The 17870-nt window shown below is 47.7% G+C and overlaps 3 non-coding genes across 3 annotated transcripts; all 3 read left to right on the top strand.

Moving 5' to 3' along the window:
- Window positions 1–5206: 5206 nt before the first annotated feature.
- Window positions 5207–5279, top strand: TRNAV-CAC (transfer RNA valine (anticodon CAC)). The gene has a single exon. It is a non-coding gene; the product is annotated as a tRNA-Val (tRNA).
- A 2249-nt stretch (window positions 5280–7528) lies between these two features.
- TRNAV-CAC (transfer RNA valine (anticodon CAC)) lies at window positions 7529–7601 on the top strand. The gene has a single exon. It is a non-coding gene; the product is annotated as a tRNA-Val (tRNA).
- Window positions 7602–7698: 97 nt separating this feature from the next.
- TRNAV-UAC (transfer RNA valine (anticodon UAC)) lies at window positions 7699–7771 on the top strand. Its single transcript has one exon. It is a non-coding gene; the product is annotated as a tRNA-Val (tRNA).
- The last annotated feature ends 10099 nt before the right edge of the window (window positions 7772–17870 follow it).

Below are 17870 nucleotides of genomic sequence, written 5' to 3'. Positions count from 1 at the left end.
CTGCGTATACTTTTGGACACTGGACACTTGTGGATTGTGTGAGGCCCACTGATATCTGAGCGCTATGTGACACGCTCGATGGCACAGCTGCCTGTGACCAAAGTGACGAGAGGATAATGGAGATTTTGAATCTCTGCGTACACTTTTGGACACTGGACACTTGTGGATTGCGTGAGGCCCACTGATATCTGAGCGCTATGTGACACACTCGATGGCACAGCTGTCTGTGACCAAAGTGATGAGAGGATAATGGAGATTTTGAATCTCTGCGCACACTTTTGGACACTGGACACTTGTAGATTGTGTGAGGCCCACTGATATCTGAGCGCTATGTGACACGCTCGATGGCACAGCTGCCTGTGACCAAAGTGACGAGAGGATAATGGAGATTTTGAATCTCTGCGTACACTTTTGGACACTGGACACTTGTGGATTGTGTGAGGCCCACTGATATCTGAGCGCTATGTGACACGCTCGATGGCACAGCTGCCTGTGACCAAAGTGACGAGAGGATAATGGAGATTTTGAATCTCTGCGTACACTTTTGGACACTGGACACTTGTGGATTGTGTGAGGCCCACTGATATCTGAGCGCTATGTGAGACGCTCGATGGCACAGCTGCCTGTGACCAAAGTGACGAGAGGATAATGGAGATTTTGAATCTCTGCGTACACTTTTGGACACTGGACACTTGTAGATTGTGTGAGGCCCATTGATATCTGAGCACTATGTGACAGGGTCGATGGCACAGCTGCCTGTGACCAAAGTGACGAGAGGATAATGGAGATTTTTAATCTCTGCGTACACTTTTGGACACTGGACACTTGTGGATTGTGTGAGGCCCACTGATATCTGAGCGCTATGTGACACGCTCGATGGCACAGCTGCCTGTGACCAAAGTGACGAGAGGATAATGGAGATTTTGAATCTCTGCGTACACTTTTGAACACTGGACACTTGTGGATTGTGTGAGGCCCACTGATATCTGAGCGCTATGTGACACGCTCGATGGCACAGCTGCCTGTGACCAAAGTGACGAGAGGATAATGGAGATTTTGAATCTCTGCGTACACTTTTGGACACTGGACACTTGAGGATTGTGTGAGGCCCACTGATATCTGAGCGCTATGTGACACGCTCGATGGCACAGCTGCCTGTGACCAAAGTGACGAGAGGATAATGGAGATTTTGAATGTCTGCGTACACTTTTGGACACTGGACACTTGTGGATTGTGTGAGGCCCACTGATATCTGAGCGCTATGTGACACGCTCGATGGCACAGCTGCCTGTGATCAAAGTGACGAGAGGATAATGGAGATTTTGAATCTCTGCGTACACTTTTGGACACTGGACACTTGTGGATTGTGTGAGGCCCACTGATATCTGAGCGCTATGTGACACGCTCGATGGCACAGCTGCCTGTGACCAAAGTGACGAGAGGATAATGGAGATTTTGAATCTCTGCGTATACTTTTGGACACTGGACACTTGTGGATTGTGTGAGGCCCACTGATATCTGAGCGCTATGTGACACGCTCGATGGCACAGCTGCCTGTGACCAAAGTGACGAGAGGATAATGGAGATTTTGAATCTCTGCGTACACTTTTGGACACTGGACACTTGTGGATTGTGTGAGGCCCACTGATATCTGAGCGCTATGTGACACGCTCGATGGCACAGCTGCCTGTGACCAAAGTGACGAGAGGATAATGGAGATTTTGAATCTCTGCGTACACTTTTGGACACTGGACACTTGTGGATTGTGTGAGGCCCACTGATATCTGAGCGCTATGTGACACACTCGATGGCACAGCTGCCTGTGACCAAAGTGACGAGAGGATAATGGAGATTTTGAATCTCTGCGTACACTTTTGGACACTGGACACTTGAGGATTGTGTGAGGCCCACTGATATCTGAGCGCTATGTGACACGCTCGATGGCACAGCTGCCTGTGACCAAAGTGACGAGAGGATAATGGAGATTTTGAATCTCTGCGTACACTTTTGGACACTGGACACTTGTGGATTGTGTGAGGCCCACTGATATCTGAGCGCTATGTGACACGCTCGATGGCACAGCTGCCTGTGACCAAAGTGACGAGAGGATAATGGAGATTTTGAATCTCTGCGTACACTTTTGAACACTGGACACTTGTGGATTGTGTGAGGCCCACTGATATCTGAGCGCTATGTGACACGCTCGATGGCACAGCTGCCTGTGACCAAAGTGACGAGAGGATAATGGAGATTTTGAATCTCTGCGTACACTTTTGGACACTGGACACTTGTGGATTGTGTGAGGCCCACTGATATCTGAGCGCTGTGTGACACGCTCGATGGCACAGCTGCCTGTGACCAAAGTGACGAGAGGATAATGGAGATTTTGAATCTCTGCGTACACTTTTGGACACTGGACACTTGTGGATTGTGTGAGGCCCACTGATATCTGAGCGCTATGTGACACGCTCGATGGCACAGCTGCCTGTGACCAAAGTGAAGAGAGGATAATGGAGATTTTGAATCTCTACGTACACTTTTGGACACTGGACACTTGTGGATTGTGTGAGGCCCACTGATATCTGAGCGCTTTGTGACACGCTCGATGGCACAGCTGCCTGTGACCAAAGTGACGAGAGGATAATGGAGATTTTGAATCTCTGCGTACACTTTTGGACACTGGACACTTGTGGATTGTGTGAGGCCCACTGATATCTGAGCGCTTTGTGACACGCTCGATGGCACAGCTGCCTGTGACCAAAGTGACGAGAGGATAATGGAGATTTTGAATCTCTGCGTACACTTTTGGACACTGGACACTTGTGGATTGTGTGAGGCCCACTGATATCTGAGCGCTATGTGACACACTCGATGGCACAGCTGCCTGTGACCAAAGTAACGAGAGGATAATGGACATTTTGAAACTCTGCGCACACTTTTGGACACTGGACACTTGTAGATTGTGTGAGGCCCACTGATATCTGAGCGCTATGTGACACGCTCGATGGCACAGCTGCCTGTGACCAAAGTGACGAGAGGATAACGGAGATTTTGAATCTCTGCGTACACTTTTGGACACTGGACACTTGTGGATTGTGTGAGACCCACTGATATCTGAGCGCTATGTGACACGCTCGATGGCACAGCTGCCTGTGACCAAAGTGACGAGAGGATAATGGAGATTTTGAATCTCTGCGTACACTTTTGGACACTGGACACTTGTGGATTGTGTGAGGCCCACTGATATCTGAGCGCTATGTGACACGCTCGATGGCACAGCTGCCTGTGACCAAAGTGGCGAGAGGATAATGGAGATTTTGAATCTCTGCGTACACTTTTGAACACTGGACACTTGTGGATTGTGTGAGGCCCACTGATATCTGAGCGCTTTGTGACACGCTCGATGGCACAGCTGCCTGTAACCAAAGTGACGAGAGGATAATGGAGATTTTGAATCTCTGCGTACACTTTTGGACACTGGACACTTGAGGATTGTGTGAGGCCCACTGATATCTGAGCGCTATGTGACACGCTCGATGGCACAGCTGCCTGTGACCAAAGTGACGAGAGGATAATGGAGATTTTGAATCTCTGCGTACACTTTTGGACACTGGACACTTGTGGATTGTGTGAGGCCCACTGATATCTGAGCGCTATGTGACACGCTCGATGGCACAGCTGCCTGTGACCAAAGTGACGAGAGGATAATGGAGATTTTGAATCTCTGCGTACACTTTTGGACACTGGACACTTGTGGATTGTGTGAGGCCCACTGATATCTGAGCGCTATGTGACACGCTCGATGGCACAGCTGCCTGTGACCAAAGTGACGAGAGGATAATGGAGATTTTGAATCTCTGCGTACACTTTTGGACACTGGACACTTGTGGATTGTGTGAGGCCCACTGATATCTGAGCGCTATGTGACACGCTCGATGGTACAGCTGCCTGTGACCAAAGTGACGAGAGGATAATGGAGATTTTGAATCTCTACGTACACTTTTGGACACTGGACACTTGTGGATTGTGTGAGGCCCACTGATATCTGAGCGCTATGTGACACGCTCGATGGCACAGCTGCCTGTGACCAAAGTGACGAGAGGATAATGGAGATTTTGAATCTCTGCGTACACTTTTGGACACTGGACACTTGTGGATTGTGTGAGGCCCACTGATATCTGAGCGCTATGTGACAGGCTCGATGGCACAGCTGCCTGTGACCAAAGTGACGAGAGGATAATGGAGATTTTGAATCTCTGCGCACACTTTTGTACACTGGACACTTGTGGATTGTGTGAGGCCCACTGATATCTGAGCGCTATGTGACACGCTCGATGGCACAGCTGCCTGTGACCAAAGTGACGAGAGGATAATGGAGATTTTGAATCTCTGCGTACACTTTTGGACACTGGACACTTGTGGATTGTGTGCGGCCCACTGATATCTGAGCGCTATGTGACACGATCGATGGCACAGCTGCCTGTGACCAAAGTGACGAGAGGATAAGGGAGATTGGATTGCTTTTAAAAAAGCAGTTTGCGGAGCAGTGGGTAAACAGCAATGCCAGCGTGTCAGGAAGCCTTAAAAGGCAGCCCAACAACCAACACCACTGATACACCACAATATAGCCTCCCCTTGCACTGCACACACAGTGACTTGTGTGTTGTGCAGGCCAAATCGCTAGCAGCAGAAGCAGTTTTTTTGTCTTCTTCCCTGCCTAACGCTCTCCCTACAGAATCAGCAGCAACCTCTCCCTATACTAAGATCGGCAGAAGTAAGATGGCGGTCGGCGTACACGCCCTTTTATACCCCCTGTGACGCCCACCAAAGCAAGCCAATCACTTGCATGCCATTCTGAAAGATGGTGGTGACCCGTGCCTAGGTCATCACGTTGCCCACATTGTCCGTGGATCCTGATTGGCTGAAAAAGAGCGCAAAACAAACTTTTGAAACGCGACTTTGGCGCGTAAGTCGCCGACCTCGTGGCCGACCTCATCCTAGGGTCGGGTTTCGTTTCATGAAACCCGACTTTTGAATTTTTTCGACCCGTTTCGCTCAACTCTAGTTATCACGTTCGCCTAACACGCGAAAGGTCCCCAGATCGAAACTGGGCAGAAACACGCTGTTACCCTTTGGTATCCAAGCTTTTGACTTTCAGTTCTTGATCTCGATTGCTTGTTGTCACCACAGTAAGCGCTTGCATCCGGTTTCTGTAGTGTAGCGGTTATCACGTTCGCCTCACACGCGAAAGGTCACCAGTTCGAAACTGGGCAGAAACACAGCTTTTTCTCTTGGAAAACGATCTTTTTGACTTTCAGTGCTTGTTCTTTATTGCTTGCCATGACCACAGCATTTTTTGTTTGTTTGAATCGGTTGGTTTCTGTAGTGTAGCGGTTATCACGTTCTCTTTACACGCGAAAGGTCCTCAGTTCAAAACTGGGCAGAAACACAGCGTTCCTCTTGCAAACTAGCGCTTTTGACAATGAGTGCTTGATCTTTAATGCTTGCCATGACCACAGTAAACGCCCTTGTCTGGTTACTGTAGTGTAGTGATTGTCCTGTTTGCCATCCTCCTGAAAGTTCCCTGTTTTGATCCCGGGCAGAAACATGTGGCTTTTCTTTATTTTGATCACAAACGTATATTGTTGGCTTAATTAGCCTTAGTTAGCATATTCTATTGCTGGTTTAATGAGCATTACTTTTACCAATGTGATTATTTCTACCCGTTTTTGCTTTTGGCAAGCATGTGTGTTTTTGACAGTGTCTAAGTGTTCCTAATTCAAGTAACACCTGATAGGATCAAGGTGCGAAAGCAGGCATCTAGGTGCTTATTCTTTTTGGACAAAGGCATGAGAATGTTTTGTGGAGCATGGTTTTGTTTCCCTGTTTGTTCTTTTTCTCCAATAGCCTGACAAATGAAAGGTTCCTGTGTTGCAAAATGCACTTTGTCCTGTCTTCAGACATAGAGGAAGACCTCTTGACTTTGGCTGGCTGTTTTTTTCTTTTTCAAGTTCATTTCAGCATGTTTAAACATCTTTAGCTTTGCATGGAGTTTCTGAAGTGTAGTGGTTGTCACGTTCACCTCACACGCGAACGGTCCCCAGTTCGAAACTGGATAGAAGCATGACATTAGGTGTTGATATTAAAGCTTTTGACGTTGAGTCTTTGTTCTCGATGGCTCGTCATGACCACAGTAACCTTCCTCAGCTGGTTTCTGTAGTGTAGTGGTTATCACGTTCGAATAACACGCGAAAGGTCCACAGTTCGAAACATGCTGTTACCCTTTGGTTTCCAAGCTTTTGACTTTCAGTTCTTGATCTCGATTGCTTGTTGTCACCACAGTAGGCGCTTGCATCCGGTTTCTGTAGTGTAGCGGTTATCAGTTTCGCCTCACACGCGAAAGGTCCCCAGTTCGAAACTGGGCAGAAACACAGCTTTTTCTCTTGGAAAACGATCTTTTTGACTTACAGTGCTTGTTCTTTATTGCTTGCCATGACCACAGCATTTTTTGTTTGTTTGAATCGGTTGGTTTCTGTAGTGTAGTGGTTATCACGTTCTCTTTACACATGAAAGGTCCTCAGTTCGAAACTGGGCAGAAACACAGCGTTTCTCTTGCAGACTAGCGCTTTTGACAATGAGTGCTTGATCTTTAATGCTTGCCATGACCACAGTAAACGCTCTTGTCTGGTTACTGTAGTGTAGTGATTGTCCTGTTTGCCATCCTCCTGAAAGTTCCCTGTTTTGATCCCGGGCAGAAACATGTGGCTTTTCTTTATTTTGATCACAAACGTATATTGTTGGCTTAATTAGCCTTAGTTAGCATATTCTATTGCTGGTTTAATGAGAATTACTTTTACCAATGTGATTATTTCTACCCGTTTTTGCTTTTGGCAAGCATGTGTGTTTTTGACAGTGTCTAAGTGTTCCTAATTCAAGTAACACCTGATAGGATCAAGGTGCGAAAGCAGGCATCTAGGTGCTTTTTCTTTTTGGCTTTTGGACAAAGGCATGAGAATGTTTTGTGGAGCATGGTTTTGTTTCCCTGTTTGTTCTTTTTCTCCAATAGCCTGACAAATGAAAGGTTCCTGTGTTGCAAAATGCACTTTGTCCTGTCTTCAGACATAGAGGAAGACCTCTTGACTTTGGCTGGCTGTTTTTTTCTTTTTCAAGTTCATTTCAGCATGTTTAAACATCTTTACCTTTGCATGGAGTTTCTGAAGTGTTGTGGTTGTCACGTTCACCTCACACACGAACGGTCCCCAGTTCGAAACTGGATAGAAGCATGACATTAGGTGTTGATATTAAAGCTTTTGATGTTGAGTCTTTGTTCTCGATGGCTCGTCATGACCACAGTAATCTTCCGCAGCCGGTTTCTGTAGTGTAGTGGTTATCACTTTCGCCTAACAGGCGAAAGGTCCCCAGTTCGAAACTGGACAGAAACACGCAGTTACCCTTTGGTATCCAAGCTTTTGACTTTCAGTTCTTGATCTCGATTGCTTGTTGTGACCACAGTAAGCGCTTGCATCTGGTTTCTGTAGTGTAGCGGTTATCACGTTCGCCTCACACGCGAAAGGTCCCCAGTTCGAAACTGGGCAGAAACACAGCTTTTTCTCTTGGAAAACGATCTTTTTGACTTTCAGTGCTTGTTCTTTATTGCTTGCCATGACCACAGCATTTTTTGTTTGTTTGAATCGGTTGGTTTCTGTAGTATAGCGGTTATCACGTTCGCTTTACACGTGAAAGGTCCTCAGTTCGAAACTGGGCAGAAACATAGCGTTTCTCTTGCAGACTAGCGCTTTTGACAATGAGTGCTTGATCTTTAATGCTTGCCATGACCACAGTAAACGCTCTTGTCTGGTTACTGTAGTGTAGTGATTGTCCTGTTTGCCATCCTCCTGAAAGTTCCCTGTTTTGATCCCGGGCAGAAACATGTGGCTTTTCTTTATTTTGATCACAAACGTATATTGTTGGCTTAATTAGCCTTAGTTAGCATATTCTATTGCTGGTTTAATGAGCATTACTTTTACCAATGTGATTATTTCTACCCGATTTTGCTTTTGGCAAGCATGTGTGTTTTTGACAGTGTCTAAGTGTTCCTAATTCAAGTAACACCTGATAGGATCAAGGTGCGAAAGCAGGCATCCAGGTGCTTTTTCTTTTTGGCTTTTGGACAAAGGAATGAGAATGTTTTGTGGAGCATGGTTTTGTTTCCCTGTTTGTTCTTTTTCTCCAATAGCCTGACAAATGAAAGGTTCCTGTGTTGCAAAATGCACTTTGTCCTGTCTTCAGACATAGAGGAAGACCTCTTGACTTTGGCTGGCTGTTTTTTTCTTTTTCAAGTTCATTTCAGCATGTTTAAACATCTTTAGCTTTGCATGGAGTTTCTGAAGTGTAGTGCTTGTCACGTTCACCTCACACGCGAACGGTCCCCAGTTCGAAACTGGATAGAAGCATGACATTAGGCGTTGAAATTAAAGCTTTTGACGTTGAGTCTTTGTTCTCGATGGCTCGTCATGACCACAGTAACCTTCCGCAGCCGGTTTCTGTAGTGTAGTGGTTGTCACTAGAGTTGAGCGACTTTTGGTTTTTTAGGGTCGCGTTTCGTTTCGTGAAACCCGACTTTTCCAAAAGTCGGGTCGAGCAAGATCGTCCGATTAAAGGGAAAAGTCGGGGTCGTCCCGAAACACGAAACCCAATGTAAGTCAATGGGGAATAAAAGTCGGCAGTGAGAGGAGGACAGGAAACACACCTACAGTGCCCATTTGAATGCCAAAAACATCAATTCTTCTTACTTAAGCTTGTCAACCTTAATTAACTTCATAATATAAGTTACGCACTGAAAAATGGGTGTTATTTGGCTAAAGTTGTGGGGGGGGAGGGCTGGCTGCAGGTTTTCATGTGCCCTGGGCGAAAGAGCGCCCCTTTAACACATACCACAACTCATCATGCTCCGATACGGCAGATAAATAGCGGTATAGTACAATGAAAAATACCTCACTTTTTACATCTCATGACGATGCCCATCTATTTCTCCATACAGAATCATTGGTCCCATATAATGTTTGAAACAGTATATGATGAGCTCCACATAATGCTACAGTATATGTTGGTCCCCATGGATGAAGCTCCACTGTCTTATGGGCCCAAATAATGCTCCAAACATAATGGGCCCCATTTCTAATGCTCTAGTGTATAATGGGTCCTGTACATGCTGCTCCAGTGTCTGATGTCCACCTTTGGAATGTTCCAGTGTATGGTGGGCCCCATCTATCATTCTCCAGAGTATAGTGCTCCCCAAAAATTGCTGTCCCAACATTGAAAACAATCAAATAAGTCTCCTCGCTAGGGAATCCCTGTGCTTGTCTGGACAGGTGCTGTAGCTTGCTTAACAGCTCGCCAGCCGTTCTCACGCCCAGTATGGATTGCACGTGATTGCACAAAGGTTAGAAAGGGTACCGTATCCCTGGATAACATGTATGGATAGCGTACACATTCAAAATATATGTCTATACAGCATGAGGCAGGCTCAGACGGTGTTAGGCCCAGTATGGATTGCACGTCATTGCACAAAGGTTAGAAAGGGTACCGTATCCCCGGATAACATGTATGGATAGCGTACACATTCAAATTATATGTCTATACAGCATGAGGCAGGCTCAGACGGTGTTAGGCCCAGTATGGATTGCACGTCATTGCACAAAGGTTAGAAAGGGTACCGTATCCCCTGATAACATGTATGGATAGCGTACACATTCAAAATATATGTCTATACAGCATGAGGCAGGCTCAGACGGTGTTAGGCCCAGTATGGATTGCACGTCATTGCACAAAGGTTAGAAAGGGTACCGTATCCCTGGATAACATGTATGGATAGCGTACACATTCAAAATATATGTCTATACAGCATGAGGCAGGCTCAGACGGTGGTAGGCCCAGTATGGATTGCACGTCATTGCACAAAGGTTAGAAAGGGTACCGTATCCCTGGATAACATGTATGGATAGCGTACACATTCAAAATATATGTCTATACAGCATGAGGCAGGCTCAGACGGTGTTAGGCCCAGTATGGATTGCACGTCATTGCACAAAGGTTAGAAAGGGTACCGTATCCCTGGATAACATGTATGGATAGCGTACACATTCAAAATATATGTCTATACAGCATGAGGCAGGCTCAGACGGTGTTAGGCCCAGTATGGATTGCACGTCATTGCACAAAGGTTAGAAAGGGTACCGTATCCCCGGATAACATGTATGGATAGCGTACACATTCAAAATATATGTCTATACAGCATGATTCAGGCTCAGACGGTGTTAGGCCCAGTATGGATTGCACGTCATTGCACAAAGGTTAGAAAGGGTACCGTATCCCCGGATAACATGTATGGATAGCGTACACATTCAAAATATATGTCTATACAGCATGAGGCAGGCTCAGACGGTGTTAGGCCCAGTATGGATTTCACGTCATTGCACAAAGGTTAGAAAGGGTACCGTATCCCCGGATAACATGTATGGATAGCGTACACATTCAAAATATATGTCTATACAGCATGAGGCAGGCTCAGACGGTGTTAGGCCCAGTATGGATTGCACGTCATTGCACAAAGGTTAGAAAGGGTACCGTATCCCCGGATAACATGTATGGATAGCGTACACATTCAAAATATATGTCTATACAGCATGAGGCAGGCTCAGACGGTGTTAGGCCCAGTATGGATTGCACATCATTGCACAAAGGTTAGAAAGGGTACCGTGTCCCCGGATAACATGTATGGATAGCGTACACATTAAAAATATATGTCTATACAGCATGAGGCAGGCTCAGACGGTGTTAGGCCCAGTATGGATTGCACGTCATTGCACAAAGGTTAGAAAGGGTACCGTATCCCCGGATAACATGTTTGGATAGCGTACACATTCAAAATATATGTCTATACAGCATGAGGCAGGCTCAGACGGTGTTAGGCCCAGTATGGATTGCACGTCATTGCACAAAGGTTAGAAAGGGTACCGTATCCCCGGATAACATGTATGGATAGCGTACACATTCAAAATATATGTCTATACAGCATGAGGCAGGCTCAGTCGTTGTTAGGCCCAGTATGGATTGCACGTCATTGCACAAAGGTTAGAAAGGGTACCGTATCCCCGGATAACATGTATGGATAGCGTACACATTCAAAATATATGTCTATAAAGCATGAGGCAGGCTCAGACGGTGTTAGGCCCAGTATGGATTGCACGTCATTGCACAAAGGTTAGAAAGGGTACCGTATCCCCGGATAACATGTATGGATAGCGTACACATTCAAAATATATGTCTATACAGCATGAGGCAGGCTCAGACGGTGTTAGGCCCAGTATGGATTGCACGTCATTGCACAAAGGTTAGAAAGGGTACCGTATCCCCGGATAACATGTATGGATAGCGTACACATTCAAAATATATGTCTATACAGCATGAGGCAGGCTCAGACGTTGTTAGGCCCAGTATGGATTGCACGTCATTGCACAAAGGTTAGAAAGGGTACCGTATCCCCGGATAACATGTATGGATAGCGTACACATTCAAAATATATGTCTATACAGCATGAGGCAGGCTCAGACGGTGTTAGGCCCAGTATGGATTGCACGTCATTGCACAAAGGTTAGAAAGGGTACCGTATCCCTGGATAACATGTATGGATAGCATACACATTCAAAATATATGTCTCAGGAGGCAGGCTCAGACGGTGTCAGGCACAGTATGGATTTGATGGCCCAGATTACACAGCGGAGGAGCAGGGAGAGGTAAAGATTGCAAATGCTGTGGCCCTGCCCAAGCAAGGGGGGCCCACTCTTGGGCGTCGGTACTGGCACTGGGCCCCTCATAGTACAGCGGTGTGTCTGACGGCGGGTGTGCACCACCACCGTCAGAGACACTTGATTGCACTATGAGGGACCCTGTGCCAGTGCCCGCGCCCAAGAGTCGGCCTACCCACCTGTCCAGGGCAATGGCACTCGCACGGTGTCGTACGCTAGGTGGTTACCCCGGCCATGGGGGGGGAGGCAGCACAGTTAGGGAGTTTTAGAAAGTGGCATATGGTGATGTTGGACATTCAGCTGATGCAAAAGGCGAAATAGGTGAAGTACCAGGAAGAGGTGGACCAAAGCAAGCCATTTTTCTGTCACCCTATGTGTCATCAGGGGAAGGTGGGACAAAATCCTTGGAAACCCATGCGTGGTTCATTTTAATGAAGGTTAGATCATCCACATTTTGGGTTGACAGACGGGTCCTTTTTTCTGTCAGGATTGATCCAGCTGCACTGAAGACTCTTTCCGATAGCACACTTGCAGCTGGGCAAGCGAGCTCCTGTAAGGCATATTGGGCCAATTCAGGCCAGGTGTCCAGTTTAGCGGCCCAATAGTCAAAGGGGAATGACCTGTGTGGGAGAACATCAATATGGGAGGAAAAGTAGTTTGTAACCATAGTTGACAACTGCTGTCTCCTGTCACTTTCCATCGATGCAGTATTACCAGTTGTGTGAGCGGTATTTGAAAAATCAGTCCACAACATTGTCATGAAACCCCTGTCTCCAACGCCACTTCTGCTGTGTGCACCACGAACACCTCTGCCAAGCTGCCCCCGGCCCGTACGGCTCGTGTGAGAACCATCACCGCTGCTGTGTGCTGGGAATGCCTCAAGCAACCGATTTACCAGAGTTGCTTGTTTATTAGCCAATATTAGGTCAAGGTTCTCCTGTGGCATGATGTTTTGTAATTTGCCTTTATAGCGTGGATCCAGGATGCTGGCCAACCAGTAGTCGTCATCGTTCATCATTTTGGCAATGCGGGGGTCCCTTTTTAGGATCCGCAAGGCATAATCTGACATGTGGGCCAATGTTCCCGGTGTCAATGATGCACTGCGAGTGCTGGGTGGAGGAGCACTTTCTGGCAAATCCACATCCCTCCAGTCACGCACAAACCCTGTACCAGACCTTGCCACGCCAACATTTTCACTTGCCCCACGAGATGCATCCTCCTCCCCTAAGTAATCATCCCCATCATCCTCCTCCTCCTCCTCCTCCTCTTCTTCCTCCACCTCGTCCAGGAGAGGTCCCTGAGCAGACAATGGCTGAATGTCATCAAGGATTCCCTCCTCCTCTTCCTCCTCATCAACATTGGCTGCAGACGCCTGCTCCTTAAGGTGCGTCAAAGTTTGCATGAGCAGACGCATAAGTGGGATGCTCATGCTTAGGATGGCGTCGTCTGCGCTTACCAGCCATGTGCATTCCTCAAAACACTGAAGGACTTTACAAAGGTCTTTCAGCTTCGACCACTGCACGCCTGTCAACTCCATGTCTGCTCTCAAAGTGCCTGGCCGTGTATCCTCCCACAAATGCATTATGGCCTGCCTCTGCTCGCACAGCCGCTCCACCATGTGCAGGGTGGAGTTCCACCTTGTTGCAATGTCGATAATGAGGCGGTGGTTGGGAAGGTGGAGCAATCGCTGCAGCTTCTGCATGCGAACGGAGTGTACAGGCGACCGGCGGATGTGCGCGCACAGTCTTCGCACCTTCTGGAGCAGGGCTGTTAACTCCGGATAATTTTTGAGGAAGCACTGCACCACCAGGTTCAAGGTGTGAGCCAAGCAAGGTATGTGGCTGAGTTTTGAAAGGGCTATGGCTGCCACAAAATTACGGCCATTATCACTAACTACCTTGCCTGCCTCAAGATGTACACTGCCCAGCCATGACTCAGTTTGTCGCTTCAAGTACTCAGCCAGCACCTCGGCGGTGTGTCTGTCGCCCGAACACATCATCTGCAACACAGCCTGCTGACGCTTTCCACTAGCTGCTCGATAGGGGGACACATCGTGTGCAACAGTGGCAGCTGCAGATGGAGTGCTCGTACGACTGCGCTCTGTGGACGAGCTTTCGCTTCTGGAGGAGGAGGAGGAGGAGGAGGGTCGAACGCCTACAGCCAACTGTTTCCTATACCGTGGGCTAGGCAGCACTGTCCCACCACCGCTGTCCCCTGTGGACCCTGCATCCACCACATTAACCCAGTGCGCAGTGATGGACACGTAACGGCCCTGGCCATGCCGACTGGACCATGCATCAGTTGTGAGGTGCACCTTTCCGCTCACTGACTGCTTGAGTGCATGGACAATGCGGTCTTTCACATGATGGTGGAGGGCTGGGATGGCTTTGCGAGAGAAGAAGTGGCGACTGGGTAGGTCATAGCGTGGTACTGCATAGGCCATGAGTTCGTGGAAAGCTGTGCTTTCCACCAACCGAAAGGGCATCATCTCAAACGAGATTAGTTTGGCAATGTGGGCGTTCAAACCCAGTGTACGCGGATGAGAGACTGAGTACTTTCTTGACCTACTCATAGTGTCTGGGAGGGTGAGCTGGACTTGAGAGCTGCATATGGTGGAAGTAGCGGTGGACAGGGCGGACTGAGAGAGGGTTGATGATGGTGATGGAGTTGGTGTTCTTTCTGATGGCCTAGAATCAGTCTTTCGTTGATATAACAGTGGGATTCCCTGACTGCTGTGGCCTTGCAACGACACCTCAACATTTGCTGCTGTGCTAACCGGTGGGCTTACAGTGGGGGAAACAATGTAGCATTGCTGACTACCTTCGTTGTGATCAGTTGCACATGTGGCACTTGAGGTTTGGTGTTGTGTCCACGCTTGCAAGTGCATGCTGGTTAAATGTCTAAGCATGCAACTGGTATTCAAATTTTTCAGATTTTTCCCTCGGCTAAAGGTCTTTGCGCACTTCTTACAGATAACCTTGGCCTGATCATGAGGATTTTGTTCAAAAAACTGCCACACTGCACTCTTCCTACTTTGGCAGACATTTTGCGGCCTAGCACGCTGTGATCTTTTGACCCTCTGGACAAGCTGTCCAGCAACTCTTTTGATGTTTGGAACCTGTCTTTGGAGTGCTCCGGGCCTGCCAGATAACAGCTGTTGCGATGTCGATGTCTGCTGTGGATGCTCCTCATCTGAGCTATTGGAAGCAGCACCCTCTTCCCCCAATGGATGCCAATCTGGGTCAACAACTGGGTCATCCATCGCCTCCTCTTCTATGTCATGTGCACCTTTCTCTGTGTCACCGTGTATGGTGGTATAGTGTGCGGGAAGGGGCACCTGAGTCTCATCAGGGTCAAAATCTGGCTCTGTACACTGCGAGGACAATGTAGTGCTCTGAGAGAATGTACCAGCAGAATCATCCATCAGCGGCTGTGCATCAGTGCACTCCATGTCAGATTCATCTTGGCCTGGGTAATTCACCATTTGACTTGATAATCCAGGCATGGTATTTGAAAACAGCTCCATGGAGTAATCAGTAGTATGGCCTGCGTCATCCTTCAATCTTGGTTGGGGTGAAGGACACAAGGAAAGGTGTGGTTCATGAACATGAGCCTCCAATGACGACTCAGTGCTTTTACTTTTTACAACTGAAGAAGAGGAGGCGATAGAGCTGGAGGCTGAGTCAGAAATGTAAGACAAAACTTTTTCCTGATGCTCTGCCTTTAAAAGCGGTTTGCCAACTCCTAGAAAACTAAGCGTTCGAGGCCTTATGTAGCCAGACGATGACGCAGGGGCAGCACCTCCTGCATTCAGTCCTATTTTGCTCTTGACACTACCATCAGATCCACCACCAACACAATCATTACCAGCTGCTAACCCCCGCCCAATTCCACGGCCTCTTCCACCAGCCTTCCTCATTTTTGGTAGAAATGTAGACAAAATCCATCAAACTATATAGTAATAAGAAAAAAGAGGAAAAAGGTGTCTATAGGACAGGGGAGATTTAGAATTTCTGCACACACTTGTGGACAGTGGACACTTTTGGATTGTGTGAGGCCCACTGATATCTGAGCGCTATGTGACACGCTCGATGGCACAGCTGCCTGTGACCAAAGTGACGAGAGGATCATGGAGATTTTGAATCTCTGCGTACACTTTTGGACACTGGACACTTGTGGATTGTGTGAGGCCCACTGATATCTGAGCGCTATGTGACATGCTCGATGGCACAGCTGCCTGTGACCAAAGTGACGAGAGGATAATGGAGATTTTGAATCTCTGCGTACACTTTTTGGACACTGGACACTTGTAGATTGTGTGAGGCCCACTGATATCTGAGCGCTATGTGACACGCTCGATGGCACAGCTGCCTGTGACCAAAGTGACGAGAGGATAATGGAGATTTTGAATCTCTGCGTACACTTTTGGACACTGGACACTTGTAGATTGTGTGAGGCCCACTGATATCTGAGCGCTATGTGACACGCTCGATGGCACAGCTGCCTGTGACCAAAGTGACGAGAGGATAATGGAGATTTTGAATCTCTGCGCACACTTTTGGACACTGGACACTTGTAGATTGTGTGAGGCCCACTGATATCTGAGCGCTATGTGACACGCTCGATGGCACAGCTGCCTGTGACCAAAGTGACGAGAGGATAATGGAGATTTTGAATCTCTGCGTACACTTTTGGACACTGGACACTTGTGGATTGTGTGAGGCCGACTGATATCTGAGCGCTATGTGACACGCTCGATGGCACAGCTGCCTGTGACAAAAGTGACGAGAGGATAATGGAGATTTTGAATCTCTGCGTACACTTTTGGACACTGGACACTTGTGGATTGTGTGAGGCCCACTGATATCTGAGCGCTATGTGACACGCTCGATGGCACAGCTGCCTGTGACCAAAGTGACGAGAGGATAATGGAGATTTTGAATCTCTGCGTACACTTTTGGACACTGGACACTTGTAGATTGTGTGAGGCCCACTGATATCTGAGCGCTATGTGACAGGCTCGATGGCACAGCTGCCTGTGACCAAAGTGACGAGAGGATAATGGAGATTTTTAATCTCTGCGTACACTTTTGGACACTGGACACTTGTGGATTGTGTGAGGCCCACTGATATCTGAGCGCTATGTGACACGCTCGATGGCACAGCTGCCTGTGACCAAAGTGACGAGAGGATAATGGAGATTTCGAATCTCTGCGTACACTTTTGGACACTGGACACTTGTGGATTGTGTGAGGTCCACTGATATCTGAGCGCTATGTGACATGCTCGATGGCACAGCTGCCTGTGACCAAAGTGACGAGAGGATAATGGAGATTTTGAATCTCTGCGTACACTTTTGGACACTGGACACTTGTGGATTGTGTGAGGCCCACTGATATCTGAGCGCTATGTGACAGGCTCGATGGCACAGCTGCCTGTGACCAAAGTGACGAGAGGATAATGGAGATTTTGAATCTCTGCGCACACTTTTGGACACTGGACACTTGTGGATTGTGTGAGGCCCACTGATATCTGAGCGCTATGTGACAGGCTCGATGGCACAGCTGCCTGTGACCAAAGTGACGAGAGGATAATGGAGATTTTGAATCTCTGCGCACACTTTTGGACACTGGACACTTGTGGATTGTGTGAGGCCCACTGATATCTGAGCGCTATGTGACACGCTCGATGGCACAGCTGCCTGTGACCAAAGTGACGAGAGGATAATGGAGATTTTGAATCTCTGCGTACACTTTTGGACACTGGACACTTGTGGATTGTGTGAGGCCCACTGATATCTGAGCGCTATGTGACAGGCTCGATGGCACAGCTGCCTGTGACCAAAGTGACGAGAGGATAATGGAGATTTTGAATCTCTGCGCACACTTTTGGACACTGGACACTTGTGGATTGTGTGAGGCCCACTGATATCTGAGCGCTATGTGACACGCTCGATGGCACAGCTGCCTGTGACCAAAGTGACGAGAGGATAATGGAGATTTTGAATCTCTGCGTACACTTTTGGACACTGGACACTTGTGGATTGTGTGAGGCCCACTGATA

Source organism: Dendrobates tinctorius, unplaced genomic scaffold (assembly GCF_039654945.1).
Source record: "Dendrobates tinctorius isolate UK_male_01 unplaced genomic scaffold, ASM3965494v1 ptg000332l, whole genome shotgun sequence".
In the NCBI taxonomy this organism is placed as follows: Eukaryota; Metazoa; Chordata; class Amphibia; order Anura; family Dendrobatidae; genus Dendrobates; species Dendrobates tinctorius.
Note: the sequence above shows the minus strand (reverse complement) of the source record. Positions and strands in the feature narration are given on the sequence as shown.